Consider the following 23300-nt stretch of genomic DNA (forward strand, 5'->3'; position numbering starts at 1 on the left):
CCTCAAGCTTCCAAAAGTTATATTTTCGGTCTTCATTCTGGTAGAATATATATTTTGATTTCGTTTAATATACCACTTAGATTTTATGGTAATATTAGGATAATTATCACTATCACAATATTATAATAATATTTGGTAAGGAAAAAAGAATAATCATGCTATTTTCGTTGCACGGCTTTGTACTCGTAGCGTTAAAGCAAAACTCTTTTGTTATGATATGGTGTGAGCCCCATATAGAAGAGAGACCAAAGCAGGAGACACTGGGTGTTTGGAAATTGAGTGAATCACGTTTCTCGTTCAAATTTTATTATTAAAAAAAAAATTGAAAATGGATCCTATCTTTTAGATATTTTTATATATTAACCAAATATAGTAACCCAAAAAAAAAGGATGAACTGGGCTCTTTAAAATTTAAAGCAATTATATATAGTAATAGTGATTTGTGAGTGTAAGTAAATGCAGTCGAATAAAATAATAACTACGAGTGAATATAATACAAATGAGTAAAGATAAGATATAATCACAGATATAAATAAATTTATAATGATTCGATGCCATATTCAGCATCTATATCTACTTTTTAAGAATTTTTGCTCGATAATTTCATTATGTGATCCAAAGATTATAATTTGATTGTTTTGACCGAACTCACAACCAACCTAGTGAGTTTTGCATATGTTTACCAATCGAATCCTTTCTAACTAAGTCTCCTAAGACTTAGTCAATATAACTGTCAAATTTCAGATTTAGGCAAGCTTCTTCCACAAGTTTTAATCTCAAGAAACTTGCACGGAACAAAAAGTAAGTAAAAGTTAAATTAAATAAATTGACATTCAAGAAAGAAAAAATTCTTTGAAGCTTGTAAGAAGTCAAAGTTAATTGCTCTTTGAGACTTAGAGTTTCTTTTTTCAATGAATGAGAGGCTCTTTGATATTAATAATGATGTACCCAAGATTGCTCATCCAATAAATGCTCTAAATTTCTCTCAAAGAATTAAATACACTCTCAAAAGATGGCTTTTGAGCTCTAACCATTCATTTTATTAATCTTTCTTTGTTTTCTACTTTCACTTTTAGTCTTTTCTTTCCAATTTGATTTCATGTGTTAAATAACTTAAGGGAGTGTTTGGTTGGAGGGAGTGAGGTCTAGAATCGGAATCAGTGACTTCTATTCCAATCGTTTGGTTGGGAGGAGTCCCATTCTGATTCCGATTTCAAAGTGGAATGGAAATGGCTCAATCTATATAGAACTCAATCTCTACTTTTCTCTATAGATTCAAATTTTCATTCCAATTTCGATTCCGATGATAAACCAAATATTTTAGGAGATTTGGCCATTCCAATTCCAAGCCATTCTGACTTTCATTTCCTTTCTGATTTCAGTTGCGAACTAAACACCCCCTAAGTTTTGTCGAAAAGAGTAAATTAATTATTGTAGAAGCCAAAATAGCTATTGGAGTTAAATTTTATCTATTGAAAACTATTAAAAAAATCAATCATTGGGTTGTCACCCGTAAAGGAGTCGACTCATCTACTTTTGGAGTTAACTTCTTAATTTTGAAGGTCAAATCGTGTCTCTCGATTGGGTTGACTTATGAAGACTGTATTTTTTAGTACTCTATATCTTTTACCTATGGTCATTTCGGAGTCGACTCATTCAGAAGCTGGGTTCATTAACTTATGAAATGGTCATTTCTAAGCTCTCTCTATCTTTTGCATATGGTCATTTTGCTGTCGACTTGTATAAGATTTGAGATCGATTTGTGAATCATATCAGTTTCTTCCAATATATCAAAGTTAATTTATGGATTTTGAGGGGTCTACTCCCAAAACCTTTAAAAATATGAGTTCTTTGTTTCCATTTATGATCATTTAGGGATCGACCTGTCGAGGACCGATTTTTTCCAGCCAAAACTTATATAATTGATCTTTAAAATCTTTTTGACTTTACTTGTTTAAGAAGTTTTCTTCCTTCGTTGAATGGGCTGATGTGAGTACTTAAGAGATCGTACAATCATTCATAAAGCACTCAATTAGTACCATTTGCATTTAAATATTTTATTATTATTAAAATCAAAACTTTGGTCCATATTCATCAAACATCCTCTTTAGAATGGGTGCAATTCCAGCTTTTTAATACCATATATAAAGAATTATTTACAGCCAGGAGACAAATTTTGCTTTCGATGGTTTAGGCGGAAAAAAGTTAGTTAAATAAATTTTGAGGAGAAAGAAAATTATTTTTTAATATTTATTTTGCTAGAAAATACTGTTCTTCTGATTGGCATTGTATCTTACTTTTTATGTGAGATCTTTATCTGTTTCTATTTTCTATTTTTTTTATCAATTTATTTTTCTAATGTGCACTCTCATAATAACTAAGAATATAAAAAAATATAGTATAATGGGTGAGTATTTATCAAGTATATCCACCCTGCATATGCTCCGGGATGGTTCACTTGCACATCGTGCATGCAATAATTTCTTCTCGATCAAAAATTTCATCTTCCGTAATGTGAAAATTAAATAAATAAATAAATTATATTTATAATTTTTAAAATAAATAAAAAAATTTAAAAAAATTTTTGAACTACAAAATTTTAAACTTTAATTTTCGAACTATCTGAACCAATTTAATATTACCTTTAGATATGATTTCAATGATATTTTCTCATCAAAAATTTGATATGATAAATTTTAATATTTACATAAAATAAATTTTACGTGCATTATCCGAATCAGAGTTAATGTGGCAAAAAATATTTTTAAAAAATATTAATGATATAAAAAATTTTAAAAAAAAAATCTCTTTTCCCTATGACTCTTTTTTTTTTTTTCCTCTTCCCCATCCCTCCATGCCCCCTTCCCCCTCAAGTCCGCCACCTTCCTTGACCTCTTTGCCTCCCATGGTAGGGAGGTGAGGCAGCCATCATGGCATCGGAGCTCTCGTCATTGTTCACCAACACTTACCCTCTCCCTCCACTGTCGACGACATCACAACTACCCCGAGAAGGGCATGGCCTGGCACCAAAGTCGGCGCTCCCTCTTTTGATATTGATAGGCACTTACCCTCCCCCTCCACCACCGTCGGCCTCCCCTCCCCTGCTGGTGCTCACGGCAGATTTGGCTAGGGAGATGCTAGAGCTCACAGCAGTGCCTGAGATGAGCTAGAATCGATAACCAAGGCCGTCGCTTGTGTCGCCATCACGCTCCTTTTAGGCCTTGAGGCAGATCTAGATGGAGCACGAGCGATGTGTTGGGGTTCGAGCGGCTCACCTGGTCGGTCCTGTCCTTGAGGACACCACGAAGGGCGTCGCCATAGAGGCGAGTCGGAGAGGTCATGGATGGTCAGCGACCAGCCCTTCTGTTGCTTGATCGGGCACTCCCGCTCTGACCTGAACGATGGTAGCCCCAACTTCTCGAACTCATGCACGGCTCCGTCGGCATGGACTTGGTCATTAGAAAAAATCATAAAAAAAAATCAAGAAAATGCATCAGGCCAACAAATTAGAGAATCGAATATCCTCCCTGTCCCCAAAATCATAGCATAGTTTAAAACCGCCATGATTTAACTCGAAATCGATAAAAATGATGTGTTATTTGGAGAAACCCATGAGCATTTATTTCTTGAAATGGCAACACAGAAGGAAAAACTCGAGGACGAAGCATGGATCGGGATCGGAACACCTAGCTAGGGATGGGTTGGCGTATGGAGCCCTGGACCTGGAACATCTAAGGATGACATTCCGGCTCGCTGCCGAACTCGAAGACGAAGCAGGGGTTAGGATCGGCCAGGACGGTGAGCTAGCTAGAGCCATGCCGACGAACTCTTGGACCCTCGAGGATGAAGCAAGGATCGAGATCGGCTCGAACGATTAGGTAGAGCCGCACCCACGAGCTCTTGGACCCTTTCTCGATGGAGCTCCACCATCGTGGAACCCTCACGGCCACGTCAGTAGGATTTTTTTTAAATATTTTAAATCACATCAACATATTTTGAGTCACATAAACAAAAAAATACTCCACATAAATATTGAGGATCACCGTATCAAATTTTTAATGAGAAAAAATTATTGAAATAGTGCCTAAAGACAACATTTTATAGTTCAGAAATAATTTAAAAAAATTTAATTAAATTTAAAAATTAAAAATATAATTTTTATATTAAAAAAAAAAAAAAAAAAAAAAGACTATTCCTCCCATTGTTCCTACGTGGTTCTCACATGTCTTACATCAGTAAAGTATAAGAGAGCCCTGACGTACGTTGTTAGGTTGGGAAAGCACTACCCATGAATACGGCCACAAATTCCTATATTTCAGCTTCATTTCTGGATTGCAGATTTGGATTCCAAAGAGTAATGATTTGGTCGAGCTAGCGCTCGGTCTACCTTGCTAGGTAGCTTCCGTAATTTCCGAGGGAACCAACTAGGTTGTAATCGCTTATTTTCTTAATTAAATTAGCATTTCTAATTGCATGCAATGATGATGATGGCTCGAACTTGACATAAACAAGAGAATAAGAACTAAATTAAATATTAAAAAATAAAGGTAATGAGGACATTCTCCCTACATGCATTGAAACACCCGTAACTTTATTCCCCTTCTTCGGCCTAAGATGCGCACGCTGAGCCACAACGGGAGATCCATTAAACTATTATCAATACTTGTAAAGAGAGATTTAAAATTAGGGGAGCTTAGTGACTGGTTTTTATATGGACCGGACTCTAACAAAGCATCTTTATTGACCAACTTTTTAGACCACGGTCCATTGACTACAATTGTTGTAATTTCTGATCCCTCTAAAAGTATATATGTCTGGTAGAAATTAAAAAATCTGATCTATAGCCTGTAACCGTTACATATGGGTCTCAAGAGAGATAATGTATTAAAAATACCATAAATTTTTTATTTTTGTTCTCGGAGATGGGATGGTAAGTTAGATGGCTAATCATCTGCAATCTATACCATAAGTTTTTTGAATATTTTATTTTTTAATTTTCAAAACATATTCATACTTATTTCAAATGATTAATTCATCCAACCTATAAAAAAAATATTTTCTTATCAATATATATATATATTATTCGAAAATTATGAAGCTTGGGAGATTCTTGACTTTGACGAGGGAATGTAGTCGTTTGGGTCGCCGGACTTCCGGCCCCAAGAGTAGAGTTTGGATTAAAGTAACATACACCAAAAAAAAAAAACACCCATAAGATACCTCTCAAGGGAAGTTTGGTTCATAGAAAGTCACGTGATATGATTTTTTTTTCTTTTGGTTCTTTTGTCGTAAGTGACAAAGATTTTTTTTTGAGAACAAATAGGATGAAGGGGTTGAGTTCCGACCATTACTTTAGTTCTGTCCAGTTCAATCAACCACGATTGACTTGATGTAGGTCCCAGCATGGGCGCAGTACCTTGAATTTAGCTGGCGGACTGGGTCCCATATCACTTTGATGGGATTCATGGGACCCAAGTGCTGGACCTGGATGGACTTTGTGTTCTCTTTTTGATGGACGAACCTGAACCATGAGAACTAAACAAGTTTGAGATTGTATTCTTTTGTTTAATAACATTTTCTACAATTGGCTTTTAATTTGTAGTTTTGCATAGTCTAAAAAGGGCAAATCATTATATACATGATAGACAAGTCCATTGTGCATCTTATCCGATTGATCCACATAGTCATCATTTTTCAACATCCATTTAATGTTTGCAGATTGATTTTTTTATTTAAAAATTTTATATGACAAAAATATTCCTATCTTTTGGAAACAATTATCACATCCTATGACATAATATGACTCAAGATGTCATACTATTATCTAAGATATTATAATATTAAAGAGATATTTTTGTTCAATCACTTTTCAATGCGCATTTAATGCCTGCCGTTGGTTTTTTCATTTGAAAATTTTGAATGATAAAAATACCTCTATTCTTTGAAAAAAATTATGACATTCTGTGCATATTATGATATCTTGCATTATATTACGATATCTTGTGAATAAAAATTATAACTTTCTAAGTGCAAGATGTCATAATATATACATAGAATGTCGTAATTTTTTCAAAGAACAAGAGCATTTTTATCATATAAAATTATTAAACAAAAAAGTCGATTTACAGATATTAAATGTATGTTGAAAAATGATGACTATATAGATCAATCGAACAAGACGATGCGCTCTATGTCGGATTTTCTACACCACCTACGGTGCATGAAGAATTTCGCGTGCATGATAAGTATTCATCACAATAATTTACAAGGTTCAGATGGTCACACCACCAACTCAATTGCTTTTTTTTTTTTGCTGAAAGAAAAAAAAAACACTTTTTGAGTATTCAAATTTCTATACTCTGATATCTCATAGACTTCATACATGTTTTGATCATAATAATGGCATTAAATTTAGAGAATTATGACAATAGCATATGTTTGTTAGAGGAGTTGTAATATTTTTTTAAAAGAGAAACATATTTGTTGTAATACAGCACATTTTAATGTCAATATAATTGTAAATTTTCTAGTACTGGGATTGTTCGATGATAACATAATCATCATGAAATAATACAGCCCATAGCATTTTGTGCAGCTAATTTTATTTGTAAAGCCATGTTAAACAAAAATAACAGCCATAGTTTAAAACAGCCCCAAAATTTCTTCATTCATTCCTTGATAAAACTTTATTAGTCTCTTTGAGCTAACTTTTTCCAAAAAACAGTCCCAAACATAATTTGAGTAAGCAATACTAACTACATATATTGCTCTATAATTCTTTAGTATGAAAGGAGAACAACTATTCAATATTCCTTTCAAACTTAGTTTGGATTTCACTCCCTTTTTAATGTTTTCATTTAGTTAGAGGTCAATATGTATAATTAAATCAAGCCATTCATATATCAATTACCAAAATCGCCTGTTAAATTTTGACTAAGTGCTTCGAGGGCAAGTTCATTCAGCTTTTTATTTTCTTTTTCTTTTTCTTTGTCCAAGAACTTGAGAGTGAGATCCAAATGCAAATAATCATTTTCTGAGATCTAATAATTTCACCAACTTAACCAATTGAATTAGCTTGGGCAGTATTTCATAAGATTGTTTTTAGCTTAGTTGGTAATTGCTTTCATATTGATAGTTAGATAGACTTGAGATTTGCAATGACCTTTAAAGTTTAGCCGGCTTATATGCATTGATGATGAAGTAGGTAACAAATAGCTATTGCAAGCTATTTGAATTGCTAATATTTTTTGTGAGTAAAAATTTATTCGACGAGCATATATTAGTGACATGTTATATATTGGTACTACGAAAAAGAATTGTAGCTTAACTAACTCTTAATCATTTATCTTTAACTAATTTTAACTCTCTCTGGATGCATTACTACAATTTATTCAAATTGTTAATAAAACCAAACTTGTTTATTTTTTCTAAACATCCATATATAACATTTTACTTGTCTAGTTATTCTTATATATTTAAACCACATTTATTAAAAACGTTTTGACATATTTTCTGGTTAAATTCCAATACTTCCTCTAAATTACAGAATGCTTGTGACTGTATCATAAATTACAATTGATGTTTCTAAATAATCACATATGCTTGTAAGTTTATTACAGACTCTTAGTTTCTTATATTAAATATTATTCATATATAGAAATGCTATCAATAAATTTATTTATGTATTTGACTTGTTCAACCGTGACACGTGTAATTCATATATCTGGGGATGATAATTTTAGTCGATTCATCGGATATCCGATCCGATCCGATCCTAATGAGATAGATTTTATCCGACGGATTAGAATCCGGAGAGTATGAATTTTAGAAAAAAAATATTTAAAATAAATTATATTGAATTTGGATAAGAATATGTCCCGTTCCGAATTCGATCCGATATAATTTTAATATATATATATTTTTTAAAATTATAATAATTTTATATTATTTATATATGTTTGATCCGATCCAACTCAACCCCTCTTATCCATCCGACTTTACTCAACTTGAGTGGGTATGAGATGGGAATGAATATAAAATTTTTAATTATGAAGCGGGTACACATATAGACTAACTTGATCCATATCCAACTTATTGCCATCTCCACATGTTCCTAACATCGATAACAGCTAATATATATATATATATATATATATATATATATATATATATAATTTAGTGTTGATAACAACTAATTCTTAATTTAAGCCATGGAAAATCTTGCATCGGCTTCAATTACCAAACGTCAATTAGGTGTGTCCGATCTTTGTCCGACAATGAATAGGCATAGGCTGTAGTTTGTCCTTTAAATCCCTTTAGTGGCTTGATTAGCCAAAGTTGACATCTTAGTGATGTCCATTAGGACATGCCCACCTCCATCACACCAAAAAAAGCCTCCATCTTTTTAACTGCTTTCCCATTTTTCGACGTTGGAGTCTCAAGCTTTTTCCAAAAGGTGCAGACATGTTTGCTTATTTTTCCTTTCACGAGCAACCATAGAAATCCATCCACCTAGTGATTTCCAGCCACCAAATGGTTGGAAAGACCCAACCATAAGCTTTTTGAATGAAGATGGCGTGGATACCTTTGCATAGCATGTGTACAAGAAACTATTGACACATCGCCTATCCTCATATAGTTTATTTGGAAGATGGAAGAGAAGTATTTTGTTAAAGGTAATGGCATTGGATATGCCTTGTAGTCCACATCATTAGCTCAAAGTATTCCTTTAGAAAGAGAAGAGGACAAGAGACATCATATCTCTAGCGTGAGAAAATCTTCAAGGGCTGAAAATTTGAAGTTGTCACTCGTTGGGCAATATTCCATGACCTTTTTATGACCTTCCACTTTGGCTGACATCTTAGATTTAAGCTCTTGGCTCTATTAATTAAATAATTAATGTTAAGAAGTGAAAGTTTTGATGACCATGCAACAGATTTCAAGTTTTAGAGCAACTGGGTGATATGGATGATAGGTCAAAATCATGTGTCTCACTCATTTTAGATTTGAAATATAGAGAATATTTGAAATTATATATCCATTTGGAAGCCTAGAAAAGTTAGGAAGAAAAGTTATCAAATCTCTATCATAACAAGATTTCCGTCAACAAAAGATTCATGTTTCACAATTAAGTCAGTTATTGTGTGGTTCAGTGCTTTCCACTTTTGCCAAAGAACTTTGTATTTGGCTTTGAGATGTTGCCCTTTAGTCAACTGAGGAATGCTCTTAAAGCTTAACCAAGAAAAAAAGAGAGAGAATGTTCTTAAAGTAGCTTTAGTTGAAATCAAGGGATCACAATGTACGACCAATCTTTTGGTGCAATGAATAAGGCAACCATGCAGAATACAATGCATGTGTGTCGCTTTAAAATCTACAAAATTTATTCTGAATTGAATTTCTGCAGAGCCAAATAACTTGTGGACTTGTTCTACTATTGAATTTCAAGGCTCAACAAATGCAATAATAGACTTCTTTAAATCAAAACAAGTAAACTTTTAGTTTTTGAAGATTAAGAGGGGTTAATTCCCTTCTTTTCTAACTGACTCCAACCAAAGTCGAAATCCATCCTTATTCTGCAAGTAGTAAGGGATGCTGCAATCACGGTAAGTGCTCGATGATAAACAAATTTTTAAAATTCGATTGAGCCACAACCTTTAACTTGCCCTTGCTAAAGTTTGCAGGAAATTGAATGATTTGATAAAGCATTGAAACAGTTCTCCAAAAAAAAAAAAAAGAAAAAAACTTAAACAAAAACCCCATTTTCTATTGCTCTTGCTTTTTTCAAAAATTAACAAAGACAAATGAACTAAACCAAACAGCATGTGCGAACATATTTGCCTTTTAAATTGTTCATAAAAACCTTTCTGAGTTTTTGGTAATAAAAATCTATTGCTTATTTTCCCTTTTTTGGGTAGAAAAGGTCAGTAACCAATGGGTCACATAATTAGTAACCTCCCTCAAATACCCCTAATGCTGCCAAACTTCGTTAGCTGAGATTTGATTTCAGGTTACCACCACTAAACACTCTACTGGCTTGATAAGCTGGCATCTTTAAAGACTTATTGCTTTCAAGAAGAGTGACTTAGTATGGAATAGCATAAATTTTGTCCAAATGTTAGATTCATCAATAAATATGTGGTATTCCACTATTTTCTAAGGGAAAAAACACAAAAACCACAATAATAGTAACATGCTCTAAATTTTGTGCTTGGATTTTAAACCCATTTTGAGTCCACTCAGACTAAGATTGGTTGCTAGACTTACTACACCTAAACTATTGAAAGAACAATTTCACATGTTACTCAAAATGGAATTGTTTGTAGTCTACAAGCAAGCATTCTTTTTCATACCCAGGAAAAATAATGAAGGAAAGTTGAGATGATTCTATAATTAGGCTTAGTTAAAGCATGCTTGTTTGCTGGATTGTGGGCTAACAGCTAAAAACTTAGAGTTTTGAGTTCAAATACTTGTGAACATGGGCCAGAACGTTCCATATTGCTGGTCATATGCGTAGAACAAGTTCAATAAGACAAAATGTCAAAGATCTTTTAAAAACGCTTACCGAAAAAAAAAAAACCCTTGGGCTCTCAGAGTTGATCAGTTGATTATTGAGGGGGATTCAACCCTCATAGTAGGGTAGATCCAAGTCTGAACCCATAACCACGCCTTGCTATATGATATCCGGAGGATTTTATTGGACTATGCCTCCCTAGCAGCCAGATATGTCTATTGCGAGGTGAACAATGCGGTAGATTGAATCACCTTCTTTATGACCCTGTATTTGGTAGATGTCCTATAGGCTCATTTTTGACTACTTTTAAAGATGTTTTGTTTTCTGATTTTGTTGCACGTACTCATACTAGACATGTATGAACTGTTTATCTTTAATAAAAATAAAATAAAATAAAATAATCCTTAAAAAACACTTACCAAAAAATAGATCAGGACAAGGAAATCAGGATCTTTTATGGTACAATCAAAAAATTCATTCATTTTTAATGATATGTTCCTAGGCTCTTTCAGAGTTACTACTCCAATAGGTCAAAAGATGCAGTCTCCAGTCTTTATTTGGACATGCTTTAACAGCAAAAATCTACTGCTTCTCACTCTCTGTCTCCCCTTATATTTATTTTCTTCTCTACAAAGTTCGTGGCGAAAGGCCCTTAAAGGTTAGATGCGGTAAATATATACGACAGAAGTTCCAGCTTAAGTTGCTGGTAAAATCTTTGCATCAAAAAGAAAAAAAAAAAAGTTGCTGGTAAAATCTCTTGGTAGTTGCACAAAAGACCTATACCCTAAATCCATCTTCAGGGTTCAACAAGAAACAGCAGGGGTATCCAGGAGAGGACTTACTTCTGCTGCGTGTCCATTGTGATTCCCAGAGTCTACCCTTTGTTTTGGTTTGCCTCACTCCTATTTTTCATTTTCCTGATTGTTCTTTTGTATCTATTTAAGGTTTCGATCAAATGGTGGTAATCTCGGTAACCATTTTCCTCGAGAAAAGCTAGAGCTCAAGCTTCATTATATGCTTATTAACATATACAGCAGGGTTCATGGTAGGAGACTTTGCTCATGAACTGCAAAGAGAGGACTAATAAAACATTGGGCTGGCCTAAATATGACTCTTTTAACCTTTTCCCCCTAGAAATCGGCAGTGTGCTTGGTATTGAAGTGACAGTCGTGATAAATGCTTGCTGCATGACATTTATCCTAGGGGTGTCGACGCAGCAGGTCTCAAGATTAACCATCGCAATATCTTCTTAAAAATAATAGCAAGATCATTTGTATTAGGCATGTCTGTCGGGAGGCTAATATTGCCATAGATTCTTTGTTGCGGAGCAATCTAGGAATGTGCTGTGAACTGACATGACCTCTATACCGTCTATCTTTTTGTGATATTTTGTTTTCCGATTTTTTTGATTATATTTATTTCAAAATTATATGAATATACCACCTTGTCAATAATAACAATAACAATAATAATAATAATAGCATGATTGTTTGAACTCGAAACCCCTCCCATACGCTGAGGAAAGGAGTTCTGACAAGCCAGCTCTACTGTGAAAGGCAACTCATCGACAAACTATGACATTTCAAACCTCACATTAGGTGCACTCAAAAATTTCAAATGGGCAGACAGGCAATTCATAATCTCAATACAAGATATGGCTATGAACACCTTGGTGGCATCCTTTTCGAAAGATAAGTGATAAAGAAAAAGGAACGCCTTGTTAGCATCAATGGCACATCAATGCCACTATGTTGACCACAGGCTCCCCTAAACATCACAGCTTTCACCAATAGCTTCTTCAAACTCAAATTTGTCTATGAAAGGATTACCCTCAATATCTGTTGAAAGTGAATGTCTTACCATTTTTTGTGGGTGAAGCATGTACGCAAAGGAGTTAGGGCCTGCAATTTATTTGCAGTTCAATTCATTACATGACAAATTCCAATCAGGCTGGAAACATCACTGAATACATTACTGAAGTTATCCATCCTCTATAATTCTTCCTTCTACAACTCTATCCAAATAGGAGGAGAAAGTAGCTATTGGATTCACCAGTGATTCAAAAGAATACGAGGAGCTTGAATCCACCGGCTACTGAAAAGAACAAGGTCAGTATTCGCCAAAGTAGCTTCAATAAGTTCTGAAAAATACTTGCTCTATTAGGCACATGACTCAAATGCAACAAAATATTAGTAGTTGTGAGAGTCTTAAAGTAAAATCTTTAATGTAATGCTATGAAGAGTTACTAAAAAGTAGCAGATGCTATCTGTATGTATGCTTTATTTAGTGGATAGCAAAATTGAAACAATAAAAAATATCTCGAGGCATCAAATCCATAACCATGTAAAAATGTAAAATTGTGAATATAAGAATACTGACTGACATTCCTTTTGATCATGTAAAACAATATCTTGGTAGATTATCATGTCCGACCCAAGGAGAATGTAGGTGCATCAGGAAAGATGTAGCAAGTATATACATTGTCAACATACATTGGGATGTAAGTAAGAGTTATTTGGAAACCTTTTAAGAAAATCTATCCTTTTATATGATTCAGTTGGGATGTTGTTTGTGGGTTTCCTCTATGATTTCAGGAGAAGCTGTATAATTACTATATGAAACAAATTACACCACCAATCAAACAAATGCAATAAAGCTTTAAAAACAATAAACTTTCCAATCATTAAAATGGAAAAGAACATGAGTCAAGATCCCAGAACCTCGCAGCATCATAGAACTCCGGTCAGATCCTCACACAATTTTAAGAACATCACCAGCCTACCTGATAAGCTTGCAACCAATCATTCTCTTATGTTGGTCTCCTCCAAAGGCTGCAGGCAGCTTCTCCAGAGCGGAGCCTGCCAGTCTTTGGATCAAATACTAACAGTAAACAGAATCTAAAGGGAAGAAGATCTGCACTCTTCCTAGTAACCCAGAGATATATCCTAAAAAGGTACAAGGCTGTTTACCTTATTCTTAAGTACCCTGCTTCTCTCCATTTGACACCCAAAAAATTTACCCTGGTGCAGCTTGAAAATCTCTGACAAAGATAGGTTAGTTGATGACAGGAATCTTGAAACAAAACACAGAAGAAGGAACGGTGGGAGCAAACAAAACTTAGGTCATTCTAGATCATCTGAGTCATCCAGATCATTCTATGATAAGAATTTGCTACAGACCAATGTCTGTGTTTCGGAAATGTGAGAAAATATTGATAAGTTCAACTGATATCTGAAAGCTAAGAAGTCTGACGGGGCAGGAAGTCATCGGCATGTGAAATACTTTGGAAAGTTGAACCAATATCTGAAAGCCAAGAAGTTTGATCCCGAAGCAGGAGTTCCGGAAGGTTCTTGCATGCTGTGATGGGGCAGGAAGTTGCTGGTATGTCCATATGGCAGTACAATAAATGAAATGTTAGAAAATTTTACATCCAGCTCCTTACTCTCTAGTGTTTGACAATGGGAATTTGCAGATGTGGAATCAGTCGTTTCAACCATCATGTATGCTTACTTCCTGAATGAAACTCAGACAGTAGCCAGCTCTGCACAGTCCCTGTCATCAACATGAAGTGAGCAGATTTGTATATACATAACAAGCCAAAATGGTTTCCTAACTCATGTTTTGTTGAGGAAGAATATCTTGCCTTTATAGATAAGACATATACTAGATTCTCTACTTTACAACTGAACTTTTGATCCAGACCGTAAAGGACCTTTCTTTTTGAAGAGGGAGGCCCTGTTTCGGAAAACAAGGATCAACAGGTCCCCTGTTTCACCAATGAACCAAAGAAAGAAAGAAAAGAGAAAAAAAAGAAAAGAAAATAAAAGAAAGAAAGAAAAAGAAAAAATAAAAAAATAAAAAAGAAGAGAGTTTCTCTCTCTTCTCTCCTTCCTCTCTCTTCCCTACTTTTTTCAATTTCTCTCTCTATTTTCTCTCCCTAATTTCTCTCTCTAGAATTGTTTCTCTATCTATGAAGCTTATCTCTCTAGGATTGATCTAGTAAGGGACATTCTTTCAATGAGTTTGATTGATCTTGGTAAAGGGATCACTAACCCATAGTCAAGCAACATGTTGGCATCTATCCTGACAAGATTGGGTCTATTAGATTTGATCATTCATATTTATTGAATCATCTATGGATTGGTTCAATCATGATTTGATTAGATCACTTTAATTGGATTGATCGAGATGTCAGATAGTACTGTCTGGTCAGCCATATTCCATCTTGTTAATTTTTCTCTCCACCAACATTCTCTTTCTACTTGATTTACGAAATCAGTGAAGGGTAATAGCCCTATTCCTCTAAATCCGAGTTGATCAGATAGAGAGACTTCGAATCACCTCATTGGTCGGGCAGCTTCACACCATCTAAGCTTTTATCAATCATTATAGGATCTAGTTTTTATTAGCCTCTATCAAATCTTTGCATCTTTAGCGATCTTGATTAAATGAAGTCATTTGATTGAATTGATCTCGAATTATTGGACAGTGTACCAACCTCCACCTTAATTTTTATTCGACACTACTGATTTGACCATATGCTTGATCTCTGTTGAATCAGTTATATCCTAGTATGATCTTGATCGGATGAAGTTATGATGATCGAACCGGCTTGGACCATTGAATATGACCACTGTCAATCTTATCATTTTATAATTAAGCATATCCTTTTTGATTATTGGACTCGATTCTATAGAAGGGTATAGTCATCTCAATAAAAAGATGTCCAATAGTGGGATATTGTGATATGATCTATGAATTGAAGATTTTGAATTTTTTTTAAAAATTATTTGGATTGATTGGAGTACATATGAGATAAGTAATGATCCATCTTCTCTAGATTTTTCATTTATATAACATTATTTTGAACATCGGTTGGTTGATTTATATGTAATCTATGAATCTTATAAAAATATATTTTGAACAAAAATTGATATGAAATTTGAAAATATTATTTCTTGGACTATTACTATAATTATTTACTGATCTGATATTATATATGCATATTTTGATTTGATTATGAAATATATTACTGTGTGAAGAATTTTTATATGAATCAGATTTGGACTTTCAATCTGACTATGTTCTGAACCCTGCTAATTGAGGATTATGCATTGACATTCTGACTATTACTAAACTTATGATTCTATTTTTAGTTCGGCTATAAGATATAAGTAAGGTATTCCGGCCTAATCATAAGATATAAGCATGGTCTTCCGGTCCGACCATAAAGTATAAGTATAGTCATAGTCAAAGGCTGATGAATTGAGTAGAATTTATTTTAAATCTGATTATTGAATATGATTAGCTTCAAAATCAGATATAATGTATATAAATATTTAAAAGATATTGTCATTACTAAATTCATATTTTGAAAATGAGTTTGATTATGTTTCTACACTAATTAATGATATATTATATTTTAACTATCACATATTATATTATCATATGAATTATCTAGTCAAGATATTTATTGCTTATTAGGTTGTTAAGCTCATTATTCTCTCTTTTCTTTTTAAATTCAGATGTTTAGTTATGGATACCGATACTGCTTTGCGAGCGGCATTAGAAGCAAGATTTGACAATATTAATATAATTTAGATTTAGATTTATTACTATGTTTTATAGGACTATTATTTGAGGTCTAATGGATGTAAGATTTTTGAATTTCATTTATCAGTTGAATTTGCTACTTAATTAAATTTCAACTTTTAGTTATTTAAATTATTTCCACTATGATGCATTTGATATCGTGTTCAGATGCCTTGCATGCTTGTGAGGAGGGTTCTTCATAACTATGCGGTAGTTGCCATGATCCTTTGTTCACAATCTCAGGTCGGCATGACATCTTTGATACTAACGGCACATATTTGCCCCTTGAAGCGCTAGATCAACTGGGATGGTTATGTCTCTCGTGACATCATGTAAATTTTGGTATATTAGAATTAAGTCAAAAGGGTTGGTTTAGTCAAGGATAGTTCTCCCAAATATAACAATAAAATTCATCTTTCTTAACTCTAGTAGATGCGAATAAAAGAAGAAAGGAAGACAAAATCCAAACATTAATTATGCAGGTTGTCTCTATGGACTGGATGCTTATGCGTATGAAATCATATAAATCCCAACATACATGACACATAATGCATTAGAAATAATTTAAGATTGCTTGCATTCATCATCCAAAATAAAATCATGTTTTCTATGTTTCATGGAGTTGAAAGATGAGCTAAGAGCAATTGAGATCGACAACAAGTTGACATCAAGGAGAAGCACCAAGTGAGTCTTGGAAGAGTTTGGTGGGATACTAAGGAAACCATGGCAGAATAATGTGATAATATAATATATGGAAGCCACTTTCTAGGCACAGATGCTGTTCTACTAATGTGGAGGATACATGTTCTCTTTCGTAGCTTACACAAACTGACAAAAGTTTATTGATTGGGACATTTTTACTCAAGTGATTGAAAAATACAAGCATGAATACATTCATATAACTGCGAATTTGCATTTAAGGTAAGAACCTTGTTAATGTCTAAAGTTCCAATGCACTTGAATCTGTCTTATCAGAGAAAGCAAGAAAACTTTTCTCATCTTCCTCCTCCAAAGGAATTCTTCATAATTGAGATCAGCCTTTAAGGGAGTTTCAAAATCTGCAGCCGTGCTTGTCTTGATCCATCACCATTGTCTAATAAAAACAGGGAATGAAATCAATCAAATAATGAGGTCTAACCAGACAAGCTACACCAATACAACATTTTTGCAATGCCTCCATAGCAAAGTTCTCATCTGTATCTACCTCACTTAGTAAACCAGGTGGCGCTAATACATCCAGATGAAGCATAGCTCTTAGCAAATGATCTAAATTCCCAAATTCAAATATATGCATGGTTCAGTTCTCCATTCAGAACACATTCTGACTATTCCCAGATGTTTTTCAATAAGCTGATGTTGAAAACATACTTAGTGTTGAAACCTTCCCAAAGAAGGAACAGTAAATACCACATTGAAACTTAAATCCCCTTTCCCCCCAACCTACATACAACTCTCCATGGGTCCACCTAATGATATCCAAAATTCCCCATACCCTTGATAGAAAATAATGCGACATCAGTCAAGTCAGAAAAGGTCGGCTGAGGGAAGGCATCCCCACATCAATTTTTTATCAAGTCGATCAACCCATGCACAAACCAACCTTTAAATAGTTAGAACCAGAAAAAGCCACATGCATAAGATAGTCATAGAACAACATCTGATAGGTGCACCTAACCACAAGAGGAACACTTACGTACTTAAGGGTGTCGATTCACAGCCTTCTAGTACTATTACTACAACAATCTCTTATACTTCCATAATATTTTTATTTGAATGTTAAATTCAGCAAATCAATAATCTGCCCTAGTAATATCAGCTCTTCACTAACATGACATAGCCAAATTTGTTCAACTCTAACTCAGCGAGATTAAAAGTGTTGGTCAAATATTCTACAGTGTTATGTTAAGAATGATATCCAAATGAGAGAAAGCAGACATGAGCAAGCTAATAGATAGGGAGAGAGATGGTCAAGAAGCTTGGTCGATTGGGGCACATCACAACATTCTGTCCTCCATACACTGCAAAAGGTGCACAAACTTCTGGCAGATTTCCTCAAGATATAATGATTTTTCCTTCCTGTGATGGTGCACTTTACTGGAGAAGTTGATCCAGACTGCATGAAGCAGTTGCTTCCAAGAAGACGAAATAATTGCCGGTAGAAGATGAAAATGAAAAAGAACCAGGGCTCTATTATCTATGTATAAGAAACTCTCAAAGGATATCTTTATCATATTGTCCTCAAAAAACAAGGACCGGGGAAATAAAAAGGCACCATCCTAATGCCCCAGCACGCACACCTCAAGAGGTAGGTGCCACACATGGTGCAAGGGAAGAACCCAGCAGGAACAAAGACAGCACGTCAAAAATAAAAAAGAAGACATAATCATAAAATAAGAAAAAACTGAAATGACAGTAACTTACTTAAATGTGAATAAACAACCTTTTATGACCATAAAATAACTAAAACAATTTTTAAAATCTCTCTATTTTAAAATTGGTAAAAGAATGAATGGCATTATATATCATGTTTTCAATGATGTATTCATTTCAGACATGAACCTACATATTTTTATGTGTTGTTTAGTTTATGAGATAAATTTTCAAGATGAAGATTCCAAGATTTCCAAACTTTTGACTCGTGTCCTTGTTCTCTATCATGAAGTTTAGACCCACCTTGGACAGAGACCTTTTCTAAAGCCTCTATACATAGAGGGAAGAGAACAAAGCAATATGGAGGCTTAGGGAGCGCACACCAAGACAAGCCATGCCATGCTGTGCCTTGCTGTAATTGTGGGTGCAAGTTTGGGTGACACATGCCTAAGACCCTATCTTTTATCACCATTATTGAATAGTGATTCTCTTATTAATGTTTTTGATTGTTTATGACTGTTGGGAAGGTGTTAATGGGGTTTTGACTAATGAGGTGCCATTACTCTACTGTGATAATAAGCTTTCAAATCGTTGAGCACTTGGGAGTTGGGACTGTTACAGAACCCTGGACTTCTCTACACAGTAGAGGATAGGACTTAGGCAGAGGACGTATAGAGACACACCATAATACTGATGTTTTCTCTACAATCCAATCTTTTCTTAGATAAAGGTGCATCAATGTGAGTTCCCAAGGATCTTATGGTGTGCCAGTGTTAGCAGTGCAGATCAGGTCCATTGTATCTCATAGAGAAGTTGAGCCAAAAACCAATGCTATGGAAGGTGGCAAGAGCTTGTGATAGTGTCCAACACACCTTGGTCCCTACATATTTCTCATATGTTTTCTGCTGTGCAGCAAAGTCGGTTCACTGTGGTACACACACGACACACCATGATGTACACTACCACACACCTCAACATACTCTCAGTTTGTCCTTGCCTTTAAAGACCTACATTAGCTATTCGTAGCACATTTCTGTTACAATCTTACAAAAGTTCATAGTTTATCTACTTTGCTTCTTGTTATTATGGATTTTGTCACGGATGACATGAAGGAAACTTCCTCCAGACCTGAGAGATTTTGAGGCCAATTCTTTAGGGGATGGCAGTGTAGAATGGAGAATTGGCTGACCATTCATAACGTGTCCTATATCATCTCTGAAGATCCTCCCACCAGGGATAATAATGAACTCAAAACTGTCAGATTCTCTTGCTACAAATGCATACCAAAGAGATGATTATTTGTGCTTGGTAGGATATTGAGTGCTTTATCATATCTATTATACAACATCTTCCATTCTACCAAATCCTCACAAGATCTTTGATCCTCTTTAAAAAATAAATATGGAAAAGAGAACATCAGACTGAAAAATACATTGTAGGCAAGTACTTTGACTACAAAATGGTAGATGATAGGTCTGTCGGTCTGTCCTAGACCAAGTCCATGAAATCTAGAACATTGCCCAAGGCATTATTGCTAATGGGATATCACTGGGTGAATACCTCCAAGTGCCAGCTCTTATTAACAAGCTCATAGGGAGACTTACACCAGATGACCTCTTGGCATCATTTTAAATTGAGGAGAAGCACACAAAAATGGATCAACAGTGCTCCGAAAATGAAATGTCTGATGAGGCCAATCTAGTGCACAACCAAAAACCAGGACAAAAGCCACACAAAAGAAATAAAAGTACCCACATGAACCCAACACTAGGACCCAAAAGGACCAAATTAACAGGGTATATTATGTCTGTGGCCATTTTGCTAAAATAATGGTGCCATAGGAAGGATAAGGTGAAGGGTAAGGCTCAAGCAAGTGTCATGACCGCCATTGCTAGCCATTCTAGCATCGATGACAGGGTTGTAACCATTTGCCGTGAAATAAATCATGTTGAATCATCCAATGATTGGTGGATTGTTATAGATGCAAGCATTCACATCAGTTCCAATCATACTTTTTGTGAACTATTAGGGTATTGAAGGAAGGGGCATGAGGACAGGGAACTCAAGTGTTGCGAAGGTGGTGGGAGAAGGAATGAGTGGACCTAAAGATTAGTTTTGGAAGGGTCCTATGCCTTCACAATGTGCATAAGGTGCTAGAGATCAAGAAGAATTTGTCTTGGTCTTTGTGCACAATAAAGTAGTTGTAATGAAGGGTCAAAATTTTATCAGGAAGGGTTATCTTTGGGATTGGTTGCTCAAACTGAATATAATTTGTGATGATCAAAATAAAGTTAACTGTTCTGTTGCTGTTCATATTGAATGTTATGATTTGTGACATGAAAACGTGAGACATGTGAAAAATTACCTAGAAGGATGATAAACATGGAATTCATACCAAAATCATATATGGATATAGGAAAGAAATGTCAGACTTCTGTTGAGGCTAAACCCGATGTGGAAATAAATTCTGAGTTGCTGGAGCTGGTATGCCAAGATATGACATGAATAACACCTTAAGCAGAGGAGGGAAAAGGCACTTTATATCTTTTATAGATGATGCTTCCTAACACGATCATGTGATTATGATAATGAAAAAAAAAAGAGAGGACCTTGAAAATTCAAAATCTATAAATTAGAAGCAGAGAATTGGTTAGATAAGAGAATCAAAATCTTGAGATCTGACAAGGATGGAGATCATATCTTAAATTCTATGTTCTCATTTTGTGAGGCAATGAGTATAAACCATGAAAGAACCCTCCTTATGGACCCCAATCCAATAAGATAGCAGAGTGAAATTGGACATTTCTTGACATCTTTCATGCCATGTCAGCTGGTTTCAGCCTGCCCAACAACTTGTGGATGGAAGCGTTGTTAACAGCCTGCAACATATTAAACTGTCCCCTATAAAACCTCTGACAAAATTCCCTATTAATTATCGAAGTTTCATAAAGCAAACCTTGACTTCTTGATAGTCTGGTGGTGCCACAGAAAGGTTACATTTCCATCCACCAAAGAGAGGGGGTTGAGCCCTAAAATAATGGACTGCATATTCTTGGGCTATGTCCCAAAATAGTGCAATTTATAGATTTTTGGTAATCAAACCAGAAGTTAGTGGTTTCAATTCCAATACAATATTTTGAGAATATCTTTGCTATAACAGATAAAACTGAAGGCCTACCTATTGGGAATAATTCTTCCACACCCTCTAGCAGCAAGAAAGAGATAATTATGAAGCAACCACACCCGAACCCAGTATAAGTAAAAGAGGTAGAATTGAGAAAATCTAGGTGAAACAAAGAAGTTATCTAATTAAAGTAGTTATTTGGAATACAGTAATGGATCTTTATTTTGGTAATTTGAATTTTATCTCAATACTCCTCATTAGCCATGTCCTTATCTAGAAGGAAACATTTTTAATTTAGAAGAAACTAAACCTCAAAGTCAATAAAGTGAAACTCTCATGAACATATTTCTCTATGCACTTAAAAAATATGCATGATCTGTGACAATTGATACGAAGGCCAAAAAGATGGAGAAATATAAGCTTGATATAGCCCTGAGTAAACAACTAATGCCAGATATAGGAGGTGGTCAACAAGTAGGCATCATTAAAGAAACTACCACATTTAAAAGCATAATAACATCTAAATACATGCCTTCATCTAATACATAATTTTTTTTTAAACTCTTTAGATGACTATAAAGAAAGAAATATCTTTCAAGATAATTCGCCACGGTATTTCATGAGAAAGAAGTTGGAGACTTTTAAGGTCATGAATGATTGGTAGCAACCCGGGCTACCAATCCCTAACCAATGCTAGATGCTCCAGGATTCCTTTATCCTTGGAAGATGCCCTATTTTGTTGCACTTTTGGTCGTTAGCAACATAAGCTGAGGAAAAGGATGAAATGTATGGGAGAGAAGAAAGGGTGAGTAAATAAGGGGTTAATATCATTTCAACTCCTCCTCTGAGGACTCCCTGCAAGATGATATGAAGCTGGCTAAAAGAATTTTCTAGTGTTGATTGACTAATTTCAACGCATGTAAAAAGTGCCCTTTTTCGGGGAGTTTGCAGGATCAACCTCTAACCCTTGCATAACCTGCAACCACACTGCCTCTTTTTGAACACTCAAGGTGGCTATAGGAGAATTGACCACCTAATAGATCTAAAAAAAAAAAGGGGTTCATAGAGAAAGTTGAATGACTAACAAAACAAGATTTAAAGTATCATTAGCTTGTTTCCATGGATGCCAAATTTTTACACAAATTCTATAATGTCAACTATTTTAACATTATTAAAACTTAAAGAGGTTCTTCAAGATAATAGAAGCAAAAAACGAAGTGCAGTTTGGCCATGACCTCAAACCATATTTTACTTCAAATCAGTTTTTAAAGACATTTTTCTCATCAATGCCATAAACGAACATTGATTTTCCATCCTTAAGTAGATAAACAAATTCCTCCCTCGATGCACCCAATCAGATGCAATATTAATTGACGAATAAAAAAAATTCATTCTTTAGCCTCTCATGACCCAACAATAGCTTCAGAATTTCTAAATTAAATAAATTGTGCAAGGTAAATGAAAAGCAGTGTCCAAATGACAGAGCAATCATGCTACAAAAGGAATACAACTCATTCCGGAAAATCAAAGCTGATATGCTAATTATCGTGCAATGCACTCACCTAAGAAATTTCAAATCAAACTATGTAGCAATAGATTCTACCGCGGGCACCATCGAGATAAAAAGGTATTGCTCCATCCCCCAAAGGAAAAATACTCCACAACCAATCCATCTCAGCAGAAGGAAGAGATATATCGATCAAA

At 34.7% G+C, this 23300-nt stretch overlaps 1 long non-coding RNA gene across 1 annotated transcript; it reads right to left on the minus strand.

Moving 5' to 3' along the window:
* Positions 1-12071: 12071 nt before the first annotated feature.
* Positions 12072-23151, minus strand: LOC105059812 (uncharacterized). Its single transcript, XR_834336.4, has 2 exons — positions 12563-23151; positions 12072-12411 (listed from the first exon to the last, which is right to left on the minus strand). It is a non-coding gene; the product is annotated as an uncharacterized lncRNA (long non-coding RNA).
* Positions 23152-23300: the final 149 nt, after the last annotated feature.

This window comes from Elaeis guineensis, chromosome 10, assembly GCF_000442705.2.
Source record: "Elaeis guineensis isolate ETL-2024a chromosome 10, EG11, whole genome shotgun sequence".
In the NCBI taxonomy this organism is placed as follows: domain Eukaryota; kingdom Viridiplantae; phylum Streptophyta; class Magnoliopsida; order Arecales; family Arecaceae; genus Elaeis; species Elaeis guineensis.